The sequence below is a fragment of the Stegostoma tigrinum genome, chromosome 17 (assembly GCF_030684315.1).
Source record: "Stegostoma tigrinum isolate sSteTig4 chromosome 17, sSteTig4.hap1, whole genome shotgun sequence".
Classification (NCBI taxonomy): domain Eukaryota; kingdom Metazoa; phylum Chordata; class Chondrichthyes; order Orectolobiformes; family Stegostomatidae; genus Stegostoma; species Stegostoma tigrinum.
In genome coordinates, this window is record NC_081370.1 from 17,837,484 (window position 1) to 17,853,773 (window position 16,290).

Sequence of the window (16,290 nt, forward strand, 5' to 3'; positions counted from 1 at the left end):
GGTTTTGGGCACAGATGCCATTATAACCAGTATGATAAGAAGGAGTTTAGTACACAGCAGTGTTGTGTAAATTTAGTTAGTATTCAACGAGGTTAGAAGAATATTTCAATGATCTGGTCTGAAAACCTGTTCTCGGTGTTGACATCTCAAGTATCACAAGAAAGCTAGCAAAATATCAAAGATTGGGCCTTCTTATAAAAAGGACATCTTTTGGTTGCAAGATAATAGGAACTGCAGATGCTGGAGAATCCGAGATAACAAGGTGTAGAGCTGGATGAACACAGCAGGCCAAGCAGCATCTTAGGAGCAGGAAAGCTGATGTTTCGGGCCTAGACACTTCACATCTTTTGGTTGAGCTTGGCACAACTTGTCATTTGGTTGGAATCACTGTAACATGTAATGGTTATTTCGTCTTCCAGTACCTGCATAGTTGAAATAAAAGGTGACAGTGCCTTATTCTGTTCCAACTCATTGGTACTTATTACCTCTCTGTCTACCTACAGTAATCTACCAGTTTTTAAAAATACTTGTCATCTACATGCAACTTGTTTACCTCATGTCTTCAGTCTATGTGACTTTCCACATATTGTAAGCCTTTTCATTTTGACTTATCAATTCAGAAAAACATCCTTTGCTTGCTGTGTGCCATACAAAGAAAAGGAAAATCAAATGAAATTGGCAATGAGATTGTAGGTATATAAAACTACCATTTTCTTATTGATGAATCTGTTTATTATTTTGAATTATATCTCAGTACTTATGGAGCAAAGTTTGTAATGGTGGTATCAGAAGAAAAGAAGGATTCCTCTCTTATGAAGGTGTTGCTTTTTCTCAAACAGGAAGGAGTGATCACTGAAGGGGAGTTCATAGGTAGCAATAACACATTGCTTTAATGTATTGATTATTTTTAAAATTTGATATAATTTTTCATGTGAATTCTGTGCCTTATGTTCTATCTGGTCATGACACCTGTTCTGCCATGACTGTAGGCTATATTGAGCTGGGAACTGGCCAAGGAATATAAATTTCTTCTGACATTTTTCTCTCTTTCCACTGTACCCTATCCACTTTATGACATGATTCACCTCAGGGTGAAGCAGAGATCAAACCTTCACACATCTAAAATGTTATATCACCAAATCTGTCTGGCACCCTTTTGAATGAGAGAATGGTGCATTGCGAAGAGATCTGAAATGTGGGGAAATAATCTTGAGAATGGTCTTGTGTATTGGTACGCCCACTTGACCATTCCCTCTCTAGAAATAAGTCATGATCGGTTGGCATTTAGGTTGTAATCTAAGTTAATTCATTTTTAAAGCAACTTTGTCAGTCATGTAAAAATGAGTACGCTATTTCAACTATTTTTCATGAATACACATTGGTCTCCATTATGAAGCAGGCAGCTTTTAGTGACACAGGAATCCTCTGAGTTGCTGAAGTGATTTCTTCAGTTTCTGTGTAAACAGATAGTCAAAATATTGGCATTTATTTCCATTCCCTGTCAATTTGCTTGTCTTTTGGAGGAATTTGTGTTCTTGTTGGGAAATAGATCCATGAACGCTGGTTGCCATTCAGTTACTCACCTAAATGCACATTAGTAGGCCTAGACAATGAATGTTTCAGCCATTTGAACCATAGATCTTCCACACCTACTTATTCCCTAACAAACTATTCACAAGGTATAGCCAGAGTCATGATCTGGAGCAGGAAAGTGATTTGATTTTCTTATTAGAGTGTTCAGACCAACTGTAGAACCAAACTGCTGTCTTGCCAAGATTGGGCTGTACAGATTGAGGTCAGAGCCTGAAAATTTCCAGGTAGCATATTGAAAATGCAATTCTTTAAATCTGTTTCTAGGATTTAAATGTATCCTTAAACAGTTGGGATTTTTGGCTGCAGTCCTTCTAATTGAAATCAATTGAACAAATTTCAATGCAGCTATGAATAATTGTAAAACTATAGGATACAATTCAATGCAGATTGGTAGTCTCATTCAAACCTGATGGATGTCATAAATGTTAATTTGTACAATGGAATGTGAGCTTAAGAAGTGTTACCCTGGCAACGCAGTGGGCGCATCTAACCAATATGGTAACTGGCCTTGACATTCTAATCCAAGTTTAAGGGTTTCTTTTTGCTACTGCTGGCCAATGCTGAAGTGAGAACAATTGAAGGGACTTTGGAAAGGAAGCATTTAACCTGTGTTGAACTTGATTAACTTAGAAGAATTTCTTGGGTACATATGAATGTAACTTTATTCTACTTGGTGTTTGTGCCTCAAGGCAGAAAGTCAAGCACTGCTCTACTTTCCAGCACTGATATGTTCTGCTTGGCAAGTTGAGCGATAAGTAAGACTAACTAAATAAAACATAATTGTTCACAATTCGAGAGGCTGACCTCCTTGCCTTGACTTTTGCTCAGGATCAACTGATGGGTCAAAAACATAGGAGTAATATTGAAATTCAACTTCTTACTCCTAAATCTTCACATTTACCAGCCAGAATTATGGTGGTCCTATGCATCAGTCTCCACTTAGAGGAGATGGAAGAATTGACATGGAAGGATCAGTCCACAGAGGCTTGGAGTCAAATAAGCTTGTCTTGGGTGCCACAGGTAAAACCAGTTATTAAAAATAACTAGAAATCAAAATGAAAACAAACTCCGATGGCTATTAGGCATGATCTATTCCCCACCATTTTAACTCTAGGTATCAAAACCATCTGCTGCTGCCCATGAGGCCTCAAGTATTTGAATGTCTTGATTTGATGTTATAATTTGAACTCTTGTTAGGTTCGTTTTTCAGAGACCCTCACAGACTTGATGCAAGAGCAAGACACTGACCTGGTTACAAAAACACAATCCTTTATTATTAAGCGAGTATAAGCTGCGGAGAAACGCTGTACGCAATCCGGCACAGAGTGCTGAGTATCGTGAGCGATTCTGTCCGAACAGTCGACAGTCCCCACTTTTATACCCTTGGAATTGGCAGAAACATGAAACAATTACTACATCTGAAACATCACGAATATGTGGTCATGCCGCTATAATGAGAACAGAATACAGCTTTGATCGTCACGAAGTATATGATGGCGACAGGATGCGACAACTGCCTGGCTTGATCGAAGGTCACTAACCTGGCCATTTCAGCAGAAACAGGGGTAAGTGGCAGTGTGTGGGTAGAGCCATAAAGATTACAGAGCTTAATGCTTTTTGTGTTTACAGATGTTTCACACCCCAACAGATATTCACACCCAATCCTATTCGGGCAGGAAGTTGAGACAGTGTTCACGTACCCCTGTATGAGGAGATAAGGAGCATAAAAATTTATGGGATGTTAACCCATTAACATCTCACTGTGATGATAATTTAGTTTCAAAATGTATGAACTATTTAAGATTGGGGTCAAGTCATTTTGTTTTAATGTTTCGTTATGATATGGAGGATCAAGAATGATTCTCCTGATTTTACAAGGAAACTTTGGCCCCAGGTACCATTTATTTATCATTTACTTCCTGATGGTGTGCAGTTGCTCAATTGGTCAGACATGCCTCCTGCAGGCTTTGGATGATACTTATCATCAGGATATTTAAATGGGGCAAGAGAGTAAAAGGTGCACAGGTTTTCCACTGGCACTATGATAGGAACTTCTCTTTCAGTCTAGATCCTGCAAATCGTAAATCAGGTTCTTAGTAAGGTTAAGGTATCAGCCTTAATGCAAGACATTTGCTTCTGAATCAGTAAGTTGTAGGTTCAAGTTCCAGAAACATGGTCCATGCTGTAAATTTAGAAGTGTACTGAAGGAGAGCTGCACTATTGGAGGTACTGTCATTCAATGAATCACAAAATTTGGATCCTGTCTGGCTTCTCAGGTGAATCCTTTAATGTTTTGAGGACAAGGAAGAAAATACTTGTAGGATCCTGGCCAGAATTAATCTCTCAAAAGCATTCAAAAAGTGATTATCAAATACAGCTATAACGCTGGCATCTATCTGACCATATGGAAAGTTGACAGGTGCGTCCTGTACACCAAAAAAAGCAGAAGAAACCCAACACAGTGATTTCAGCCCACCAGTCTACTCTCGATCATCAGTAAAGTGCTGGAAGGTATTCTTAATGTGCTAACAAGCAGCACCTACTCAGCAATAACTTGCTCACTGATGCCCAGTTTGGGTTCTGCCAGGGCCAATCAACTCCTGATCTCATTGGTTCAAATATGGCCAAAAGAACTGAATTCCAGAGGTGAGATGAGAGTGACTGCACCTTGGCAGGTTGCAGTTGATTGAATGTGGCCTCAAAGAACTCGAGCAAAACTGGAGACACTGAAAATCACAAAACTGTCTGCTGGTTGGAGTTATACTTGGCACAAAGCAAGATGATTGTGGTTGTTGGAGGTTAGTCATCTCAGTTCCAGGATATCTTTGTGACAGTTCCTTAACATTGTACCTTAGGCCCAGCCATCTTCAGCTACTTTTATCACTGACTTTTCCACCATGATTAAATCAGCAGTGAGAATGTTTGCTGGTGATTGCACAGTATTTAGCGCCATTCACGATTCTTCAGACACTGAAGTAGTCCATGTCCATATGCAGCAAGATGTGGACAATATTCAAATGCTTGGACTGATAAGTGGCAGTAGCTTTCATCCCACACAAGTGTCAGGCAATGATCGTTGCCAACAGGAGAGTTTCTAAATATTGTCCTTGGTGTTCAATTACATTACCATCGCTGATCAACATTCTGGGGTTTACTATTGATCAGAATCTGAACATGATCATATAAATACTGGGACTGCAAGAACAGGTCGGGGCTAGGAATTCCATAGTAACCAACTCACCACTTGTTCATTATCTACAAGACACAAGTCAGGGATGTGATAAAGTATTTGCCTTGATGGTTTCAGCATCACAGTGAGGAAGCTTGACAGTTCAAAGCAACCCTCTTGCTTGGCATGCACAATGGTAGCAGTGTGTACCACCTACAACATGCATTTCAGTTACACAACAATATTCTTTTCACAGTGTTTTCTACCCTGTCACGTCTACAAGCAAGAAAGACAAGAGCAACAGATGTATAGGAACACATCCTCTACAAGGTCCCCTCCAAGTCACACACAATCTAGACTTGATACTATATCACAGTTGCTGAGTCAAAATCCTGAACTGTCTTTGCAAATGCGTTGTAGATGTTCCTACCTAAGGACTGCAACAGTTTAAGATGGCAGCTTCCCACTACCTTCTTCAGGGCAATAGAAATAGGCAATAAATACTGGCTTAGCCAGTGATGCCTGTATCCTACGAGTGGGTAGGAAACAAGCAAGACCAGGATTATTCCAACTTTGATCTCTGGTCTCATCTAAGTTTTTAGATCTTGTCTGAAGTATATGTAAGTGTGAAGCTGGATGAACACAGCAGGCCAAGCAGCATCTCAGGAGCCGAAAAGCTTTTGTGCTCCTGAGATACTGCTTGGCCTGCTGTGTTCATCCAGCTTCACACTTTGTTATCTTGGATTCTCCAGCATCTGCAGTTCCCATTATCTCTGAAGTATACGTATGTGGGTCATAGTTCCTCTGGGGCTAGGTGGAAATCAGCTGATATTTTTTATTTCATAAATATACTTTATTCATAACAAATATATACATACAAAGCCATTTAGTAATTCACTTCTGTACAGTAGCATATGATGAAACAAAAAAAATTGGAGTTTGATTCTATCCAGCAAACAAAGGCATTTCTCACTTGCTTAAGACCATATTTACATGTATTTGAGGTACTGTGTGGTCTGATAGCTAAATGGGCCCCCAGTTAAATTTGAGTGAAAAACCTTAGATGGTGGTCTTTCCGCACTGTGCCTTGGTGGCAGCTGCCCCAAGCATTAGAGCGCCCTCAACATTTGGTCCTGGACCTTGGAATGTGCCAGTCTGCAACACTCAGTTGAGATCAGCTCTTTGCCTTGGAAGATCAACAAGTTTCAGGCAGATCAAGGAGCATCTTTCACTGAGTTGATGGTCCACCAGGCACAGCCAAGGTTTGTCTCAGTGTGTGTCCTGGAGATCTGACCTTAGAACAGAGTCTTGCCTCACCGAGCTGCTGAGGACGATCCTTGACGAAAACCACTACATCTTTCTCTAGACTTTCTTTGCAAAGGTACATTCCAGCAGAGATGTGTCACAGTCTCAACACTCACTCCCTGCAGCCATTTCAAGGGCAGTGTGTGGTGACGCAGAGAGGCTGAGCATACATGAAGGATTTTTCAGATAGTGCCGTTCTTGCCACCAGCCAAGTAATGTCTTGGTGCTTGTTGGAAACTTCTGGTGATGAAGCATTCTGCCAAATGCCTTTGACAGTCTGCTCAGGCAACAACCTGACAGGATCTACCTCTCCTTTATCTGCAGGGTCTCAAGGACACTATGTGCTGACCACTTCCTGATGGACTTGCGATCAAACTTGCTTTTCTCTGCAAATTTCTCCATGAAGGACAGGTCATATGGACTGGTCCAATGATGTGGAGTATTCCATGGCAATGAGGTCAGACCCATCCTTCGCGACACCGGGGACAGGTAGAACCTCAGTACAAAGTGAGACTTACTGTTTACATACTGAGCGTCTACACATAACTTGATGCAGCCACACACAAAGGTGGCACAGGGTACATTCTTCCCCCCCACTTACCCAGAGCTTTGTACATGGTGTCCCTGTCAACACGGTCCATCTCAGACCTCCAGATGAAATGGAAGATAGTTTGGGTGATTGCAACAGATCAGGTAGTCACATTCTAATTATTTCTCATCAATTGTACCAAGATCTGGCTCTTGTTGTTTCACACACTCTGTGCTTGCCTGCCCTGTTGTAGATTTCTCTCTCACTGCGCCCACAGTACTGCAAGAAAGCAACAGAAGAAGAGCGTGAGTGAGACCCTGCTGCTGAAGAGGAAATTTCCACAGGATATAAGCGAGGAGTAAATGAAATGATTTTCTACTATTTACTTTTTTGATTTTAAGCTTTATTTTTAAGTCAAGAAAATGAGTTAGTCTTCCTTCTTATCGCTGAAGTAGATGTGGAACAATAATGATAATTTAACTTGGAGATGGTTAAGTCAGATAATTATGTCAGGAGTAGCAATCTATTATTGCAACAAAGGATGAAATTAAATATCCCAGCAGGATTCATCAATGATTAATTCATAACTTTTCTTGGCTCTTTCAAAATTTCATCACAAGTCCATCGAGATAGAGCAAACGTTTTATTAACTGGCACCAATGGGACCAGGAGTGTGCCAGTTGATCAAATATTCTGAATAATCAAGTGGTCCACGTAATCACTGTAAGACATACACTCAGTCATAGAAAGGTAAAGCATGGGTTATAAACATCACCGTTATACTTTATGTACAGCTTAAATCACTTAAATAATAATGCAACTTTACCTTAAATAAAACTTACCAGCAGAGAGGCTTCTGTCTCACACCCTCAACTGACCACTCACGTTACGGTAGATTGTGGTATTTGAGGAGAAATTGACTCAAAATTGAATTAACTGTTGTAATTTCATATGGCTATTCAAATGAACAACAATTATATTTACATTGATGTAAGTAAATTTTAAAAAACTATAATAATTGGTTGGAATAATAGAGTAAACTTCATGGTCTTTTGAGGTATATTATTTTTGCTGGTTTATCGACTGAGCCAGCTGATAAAATGCCAGTTAAAACAAAGTTTGCTGTTTTTTCTGATCTCTGATGCATTCCCTCATTAAATAATGCTGTCTGGAGTGGGAGAACAGAATAGGTTGCTGCTTCTCCAGCATATTGGCAAGGATGAGAGAGGTGGAGAATAGTAGAAGAGCTGCTGTCTCAGAGCAGGAATCTTTCAACACAAAAGTAAAGATTGCCAGAAACCTTTTCTGTGTGAATGTTGTCTATTCTGATGCAACTGCCTGTAACATCTTTACTTTCCCTACCTTTCACCAGTCTGAATGAGATAGTCACATTGAAGCTGAATAAGGCATTAGTATTTTGATGTGGAATTGTCCACATTCACATCACTAAGACTCTTGCAGTCACTGGATGAAGGTTCATCATCTTGGACTAGAATCAGACCTGAGTTTCTATAGTGAAAGAAAAGGATGTGTAAACTATTGCGCTGCAGTAAAGAGTGTGATGTTGTGTTTTAGGTTTGGGAGAGAATAAAAGTGCTGGAGGAAAACATGTGGAGAAATAAACAAGATATGATTGAAAAGCTTCAGTGTGAGACTCATCAGAACCTTGAAAAGCAGCTTTTGGTTCAGAAAAGTCTTCACCCGTACTCAGACAACAGAGAAAATAGCAACTGAAGCAAAGGTTTGTGTGCTGGCAAAATACTTTTCACAAATTAAAAGGTAATCAAGATTTTGATTACTACTTGGCTGCCAAACTGTCCATCTCTCTTCAAGTCAGTATCTCATACTACAGTATGGTAACATGGTGCTGGGTCCATTTCAAATATAAATGGCTTGGCAAATTTGTCTCAGCTGGAGCTGTGACTCCAAATCCTGATATTAACATTCATGCCAAATATCCATATTCTATGGGTTTCTTATGAAGCCCCAGCACTGCCAGGGTTTTTACTCAACCCACACCCTGACACATAGTTCCACCTTCTGGCTTCAAGGACTTTTCTGAGCTATCAGGTAACTCCTGAGATGTCTTCTTGAGCCTCAATGACACAAAGCCAGTAAAGTTAACTGACTTCTCAGCTGCACAGCTAAGTGCAGCACTTTTTTCCTGCATTGAATAGGCCTGCTCCTGACTCTCTCTTGGATTCAAAGTAAAACCAACTTTGGCGCTGGAACTGTGATCCAGTGACCCTCGAACTATTTATAGGTGACCTATTGAAAACCTCACAACAAACCCCAGCTTTGTTTCAAAGGGTTTGAATGCAGCAACCATTGTAACACCATGTTCCCTAAATGTTACAATTTTCACTCCCTCACTGATCGTAATCTCAGGTATAAGGTAATTTAACTAATAAAAACAGGCATCTATGACTGAGGATTGGATGTTGAATTTGGATGACCCTGAAAATAAACGTGCATTCTAGTTTTACGTGGATTCCAGCAGTATGATAAGACTGTTCTCGTAGTCAGTTTCTCTTGTGGTAGATTATTGTTGCAATTCTTGGGATCTTCACTGCTGTTGGCAGACATATATCCTGCTGATCTTATCAGGGTGCTTCAGTCAGAATTCCCAGGATCAAACCTAGGCATATCCTCAAACTATCTGTGCAATGCAATGAAGGCAGCCAAAAGAGCTTTTCATCCATTTCTGGAGCAAACTAGGTTCTGGTCCCCTGCCCCACAACCACACTATAATTCTAGCCCCTCACCATATCCTTGTTACCATAATTTAAAGCTCTTACTTCCAATTTCCATATTCAGGGCTGTTAGCTATTCCTTAGAGATAGTAAAAACTGCCGATGCTGGAGTCTTGAGATAACAGTGTGGAGCCAGAGGAACACAACAGGTCAAGGCAGCATCAGAGGAGCAGGAAAGCTGATGTTTCGGGTTGGGACCCTTCTTCAGAAATCTGAAGAAGGGTCACAACCTGAAACGTCAGTTTTCCTGCTCCTCTGTTAGCACTATTAGTTGTGTTTTTGTTATTAATGCTGTTAGTCAACTTCTCCTAGTTTCCCAGGTTGCCATATACATAACAAAATGTGAAACTTGGCAGAATTTTGTACTAAGGCATTCCTAAAGCTGCAGTCTCCCTCTCAGTACTTGCAGCTTCCGAAGCCCTGTGATCCAGATATTGCTGTGCTTCAATTTGCAGTCTTTCAGATGGTGCGACAGGTTGGATTTTATGGGAGGCAGGAAAGAAAATGTTCTGTTTCAGGAATGGATGAAATCAAGTTGGTTTATAATAATCCTGTAACAGTGAACCTTTAGCAAGTCATTACTTGTGAAGATGGCCTCTGCAAAAATAAAATTGTAACATTCCATTGGAGAGTTTCACCTATACAGTGCAAATAAAACTTCAGATGCTGGAAGCCTGAAACAAACAGAATTTGTTGGAGAAACTCAGGTCTGGCAAGATCTATGGAGAGAAAGCAGCATTAACATTGCTGGTCTAGTGACTCTTTTTCAGCACCGAATTGCAATGTAGCATTGAGGAAATGCTTATAGACTCAGTTGTGTATTTTCCTACTTGGTAAACTTACAGTTTAAAAGTATCATAATGATCATGTGGAAGCCAGACACAGTGCCTAAAGAGGAAATGCACCTTCAATCACATATATCCCAGTGGTAGAACCGTACTGGGGAGTGTATGGGAGTCATTATTCCTTCCTCACCAGGCACAGAGTTTTAATGAGGAAAAAAAATACAGTTGAATATACTGCAAATCATATTTATAGGATTGCCAAGCACAAATCACATAAATGAAATGTCTTCATGAAAAGGATAAAAAAGCACCCCCTTTTAAAAAAAAAGATAAAGTCTGAGCCACTAAGAGGTCAAATCTGATATGTGGTCTGTACCATTAGCTGAGAACATTTGGTTTCTTCTCCTAATCACTAGCCATTGATCTCAGATCAAAAGTACATGTATACACACAGCAACCAGTGATCAGAACTCATAAATATGCATATGTTAATTTATTCATGTTTTCTTCTGTCCCTAGTAGATGAAATCTGTTTCCCAGCACTGTTCATGCCAATGAAGACTGGACAAGTATTTACTCCAAAGGCTTGCTTGTACTTTCATCCATCAGGATCAGCAGGCTTCTTCCGTCTAACCCAGGCACCATCAGTGATCAGCCTCTCCACTCTGTGCAGCAGCAATGTATCCTTCACATAGTGTTGCTGTTTGGTAATAAAACAATCAAATTAAACATTTTTAAAAAGTTGTAATTTCGCTGAAAAAGACAGTTAGCTGATCAGGGTCATAGTGTGTATTGTTCGTCACACAGAATTATATTGAACTGGTACTGAGAATAGCAATTAAGATGATGACAGACATCAGGAATTTCAGTTTTGTGGAAAGATTAAGGAGTAATTTTGACTTTGTGATATCATGTAAAATAGGTGACAGTGAACCATCAGCTTTTTTATGTTTCCCTCAGTTTTAATTCCACTGATATTAGGAGACTGAGCATGAAAAATATCCACGATCTCATACAAGATGAGAAGCACTCCTGTCTCTACATTATCCTATGTATAACATTGCCACTTATTGCATTTCGGTTTAGTGATTGACTCATTTATAAAATTGTTGTTCAAGCACAACTCCAAGACATCCAAGATAGCGTTTTTGTCCTTTACAGCACCAAGAATGCTATATTGTTGAAGATTCTGTTTTGAGGATGATTCAATTGAACAAAGACCAAGTTTGATTTTCCCAATGGCTTAAATGGAATTTAAATATTATCTCAAATCTTCTGGTGTTCTAGCCAAAATGTTATGTAAACCAGAACCACAAAATAATAGATTATCTGATTAGATGTTCATAGGACTGTTCTGCAGAAAACGGACTTATTTTGTCAAATAGGCATAATACTACCTAAGAGTAATTGATTATGAAATGTGTGAGTTAATGATAGGATGCTGTATAATAATGTAAGTTCATTCTTTCCCATTTGCTAACCTTAACTATACTATTCAGAAGGTGTCCATCTTGAACATCCTGAACCCAAAAGGACCTTTGCCAATAACCCCAGCTAATGAGAGTAACTACGCATCCACAGAAAATGAGATGATGGTCAACAAACTGGTATCTGATCCAGCCCCCCTAAATCACGTATGGACAGGCAGCGAGGGCAGGCCAGAGGATTAAATCAGACTTTCATTAAATCTGATTTCCTTTCTCACTCCTTTCAAAGATGCTGATTCTTTCTAGGGTACAGATTCCATGAGTACTTGCAACTTATTGATACTATACATTTTCTTTTATTATTACAGTGCAAGTCTAAACAGTGAGTGTCAGGCTGTTTAGCAGAGGACAGCATCACAGTTAGATTTCATCCTGTTTTCACCTGATAGTGCTATGCATATACATTGATGAAGAAATCCTGAGCGGGAACTATGGCTGGTTTGTTTTCCCCTTAATTCCTTAGGGTAAGATCAATTGTAGTGTTCTAGCAGTGCCTCAGCTGATCACTGTGCGTGCAATTTCAGTTTCTTTGACATGTCTCAGGCGTGATAAGAGATAGGATTCAGGAAAGAGGGAATTCAGAAGCAGTCTGAGAAAATTCAGATTGTAGAACATTGTAATGATTTGGGTAAAAATAAGATTGGGCCAAGGTAGTACAGATAACTTAGCAAAGATAATAGTGTATTAGTGACCAAGGTGACAGAGAAAAGTATTAAAGAAAAAGGCACTCCATATGTACAAAATGTTAATAAAAGAATATAGACGTTTCAAGTAAATTGGCAAGCACTGGCGGATGGAATATGGTGTCAGAAGTATTGCTATCCATTTCCACAGAACAAACAGAAATGTTAGCTTTTTTTTGAATGTTAGGAACTAGGGAATGCTGGCATTGGGAGTCCTGAGTAATCCTTGTATACCAATAACAGAAAATTAACACTAAAATTCAGCAAACAATAAAAAGAAAACATTGAGACATTAGCCTTTATGACAAAGGAATTGGTGTGTAAGAAAAAATTAAATCACTTTACAATTATTCTCTTGCCAAGACCAAATTAGAGTGCTATGTACATATTTGGTAACGTTACCCAAGCAAGCAAAGGAATGCTTTGGAGGGAATGCATTGAAAGTTCACTGGTCTGGTTTCAAGAAGAAGGAATTGTCCACTGTTGAGCTTCATTCCTTAGATGCAGCAGAATGACAGGTGATCACATTGAACAGTAAAATCTTACAGGACAAATACTGGGAGAATGCTTTCCTGCTCGGGAAGTCTACAACTCTTAGGATAAGGGCTCGACTCTTCAGGATTCAGATGAGGAAACATTTCTACACTTAGAGTCATGCACATTTGGAATTCACCAAATGTGATGCTGGCAACACTGTTGTTCAATATATTTAGGACAGGGATTGATACTCATTTTGTACTAAGAGAATAAAGGAATATGGAAGAGGGCATTAAAGTGGAATTGAGGTAAAACATCAGCCATAATTTGGTATAGGGACGAAAAGGCCTATTCCTGTTCTTGTTTCTTGTATGCTTTCACATTCAGCTAGAAAGTTGGATTGAGGTATGTATGGAACTGGTTTGATATCAGTCTGTTATTTTTGACACACATCTGGCAAGGATTCTTTCTATGCCTTTGTTTATGTAGCCCTTGAAAAGGAGAACTCTTGATATTTTTGCTGGCATAGTAGATGTATCATTTTACTGTCAATTGCTTGACTTTTATCTCTTTATTCCATGACTTTTCAAATGAGCATTTATCTCCCTTTTAAATACCTGAAATAAATTTGCTACAGTGATTTTCTGGAATAGTGTTGTCCACATTTTCACAATTCAATGTGAATTTTTTCTGGGATTTACTTTTAACTGAATTAATTGAATTTTCAGAATTGTCTTATCCTGACTTTTCAACTGCAGGCAAGACTTGATCCTGCTCTATTATGTCAATGTTTTCACTATTTTATACACTTTAATCGGATCTCCTCGTAAACTCTTTATATCCAGAGAATATAATCTAATTTCATGCAATCTATCATCACAGCTCAGTCCTTTCATTCTGGTGTTTTGTTTCTAGACTTTTCCAGAATTAATATCTCTTCCTAAATTGGGGCAATAAAGCCCAACACATTATCCTAAATGCAGTTGAATCGACACTGTAATGGAGTGAAATTTATCAGCAGTCTGGTATGTGTTTACTGCAAGTTGGTAGCCTGATTCAACTCAGTGATACTGATCAGGCAGAGGGAATTGTACTAACTAGGAGCTTCAACTAGTAATCAATGTTTTAGTCACAGACTCAATTAATTGTGTGGTTTTGGTCAGTGGATACTCTCCACTATGTTTGAAATTTGAACATTGTGTAATAGATAGAGTGAAAAGGGCATTTATGATTACTAGTCAGGGTCAGGAAATTTTTAAATATATAGGTTTAGATATTAAGCAGAATAGGGACTGACTTTGAGTCAACAGTCTTACTTAGAAAGTTTTAATCATATCCTTGTAAAGGACCTCAAAGAAAAGCAATTGTGCATTTTGGGAAAAAAGCAGACTGGTTAAGAAGTTTGATTGGACTGTGAAACTGGTTATGTACTTGACCTGAGACTTGATGCTAGTTATGATGCATGGCAAATTAGTACATAGGTGAATGTGCCAGTTTTGAGAAATTCTTGACAGCAAATAAAATATTAAAGAAATTAAATTCAAAAAAATTCACATTCAAGTTCTCAGCCTTGGGTGACTCAGAAAATATGAAGTCAGACCTTTTCAGCAACGTCACATATGCCAGTCATCCACATGGATATTCTAGTTTGGCAGAGTTTATCATATTCTTGGTGAAAAACATTACAAATGTTGTCTCTTGGCTCAGGAAGTCGAGAAAATGAAAAGGGCATCCATTAAACACTGCATTTCCTGGGTCTGTTCATTTGGGAGATGGAAGCAAGCATTTCGTGTCATTTAATATTTACGGTTGAGCGCTTGAGGCCAAAGAATTCCTGTGCTGGCCTCAAGGATTACAGCCACTGAAATAAAATTCTTTTGTACTTTGTCTCTCAAATAAAACCGTAAGATACAGGAGCAGAATTAGACCAAGTGGCCCATCAAATTTGCTCTGCAATTCAATCATGTCTGATGTGTTTCGCAAACTCATTCTCCTGCCGGCTTCCCATAATCCTTGATCCCCTTATTAATCAGGACGAAATGCAAGATAACGTGAATGACCAGCCATGCAGTGATAGGCACGCTATTTTAAATTAGCCACTAAAAACCTGGTATACTTGTGGAAGCAACAGATATGGAGACAGTTGTACAATACTTTGAAGGAAATTTTATACAAGATGCAATCTGAGAACAAGTTTGCACTGGAAAATGGACATTTGACAAGGGTTGCCACTAACAAGAGTTGACTTGTTCACATCGAAGAAAAGCAACAAAGTTACTTAAGAATTGTTCTAAGAAGTCATATTTGAATTGAAATATTAGCTGTTTTTCACTCTCCACAGATGTTAACAGACTTCCTAAGTTTCTCCAGCATGTTGTTTTTATTTCAGTCTCGAGCATCCATAGTACTTTATTTTTGTTCCAGATAAGGAATCATTAGGCAGATGACCAAGACTTTGTTCAAAGAGGTAGGTATTAAGAAGATGCATTTTATAGATGGAAAGAGAGTCAGAATTTAACGACTGAATTCTAGAATTTAGGGCCCAGGCATCTGAAAGTATGGCTGTCATTTGCAGAGCAAATCAAAGTTTCTCAAGAGGCCAACGTTAGAGGAGCATAGATATTAGGCTGGAATACAGAGATAAGGAGGCATGTGGACACAAAGGAATTTTTAAAAAATTAAAATTGAATTGCTGCTTAATCGGGATCAATGGGGTGATGAATGAATGGGATTTGGTGCAAGATGAGACATGGGCAGCAGATATTTGGATGACCTCATTACAGAGGTAGAACAACAGCAGCCAGTCAGAAATATATTTGAATGCTAAAATCTAGAAGTAACAAAGGTATGGGTGATATGTACAAATCTTCAAACCAAGCAATAATAATGTATTGTAACATTCACAATATGAAGATTATCATTCTTCTGTTTGCAATGGTGCTAGTGTTGGAAAGCAAAACATACATTTGCAGGTGGATTTAATATGAGTGATTGGCAAGTTGTACAGTGCCTCAAGGTACTTGGGAAGGTAGGGCAGGAAAGCAGAACAGGTAATCTCAAGAAGTTGGTCAAAAACTGTAAGAATGTTTGGGCAGATGGCAAGTTTGTACCAGCAATAGTTGCTCCATGACATTAATATGAATACGAATGCAGTTCCTCAATATTTCAAACCTTTCAGATGCTGAATCTAGAACATCAGTGGTGTTACTGGTCTTGAGAATTAGTATCCTCTTCCCCCAAGTTGCGTGACTTGCTCCAAGTTACTGTAAAGAAGAGAAAGATTACTCAACTCTGCAACGGTAAGACTGGCCGCTGTCTCTGAAATGTGGGGTGTCTATTACTGCTTTGGTGCTCATTCACATTATCTTGCATTTGTTCTAAATTATTAAAACGATTAAGATTATGTGGAGAAAGCAGCAGAAAGGTTTTGAGAAACACACCAGCCTTGATCGAATGGTGGAAAAGTTTCGAATGGGCCAAATGACATAATTCTGCTACTTTATCTTATG

The 16,290-nt window shown here is 39.0% G+C and overlaps 1 long non-coding RNA gene across 3 annotated transcripts in view; it reads left to right on the forward strand.

Moving 5' to 3' along the window:
* The window catches only part of LOC125459536 (uncharacterized), a 48,960-nt gene extending 36,878 nt beyond the window's left edge, over positions 1–12,082 (forward strand). For 2 of the 3 annotated variants that reach the window (XR_007249033.2, XR_007249031.2), the window contains exons 8-12: positions 2,791–3,158; positions 6,392–6,954; positions 8,172–8,337; positions 10,654–10,814; positions 11,634–12,082. This is a non-coding gene — a long non-coding RNA (uncharacterized LOC125459536). The remainder of the gene's footprint in view (positions 1–2,790; positions 3,159–6,391; positions 6,955–8,171; positions 8,338–10,653; positions 10,815–11,633) is intronic. The other variant, XR_007249032.2, reaches the window with a different exon arrangement.
* The last annotated feature ends 4,208 nt before the right edge of the window (positions 12,083–16,290 follow it).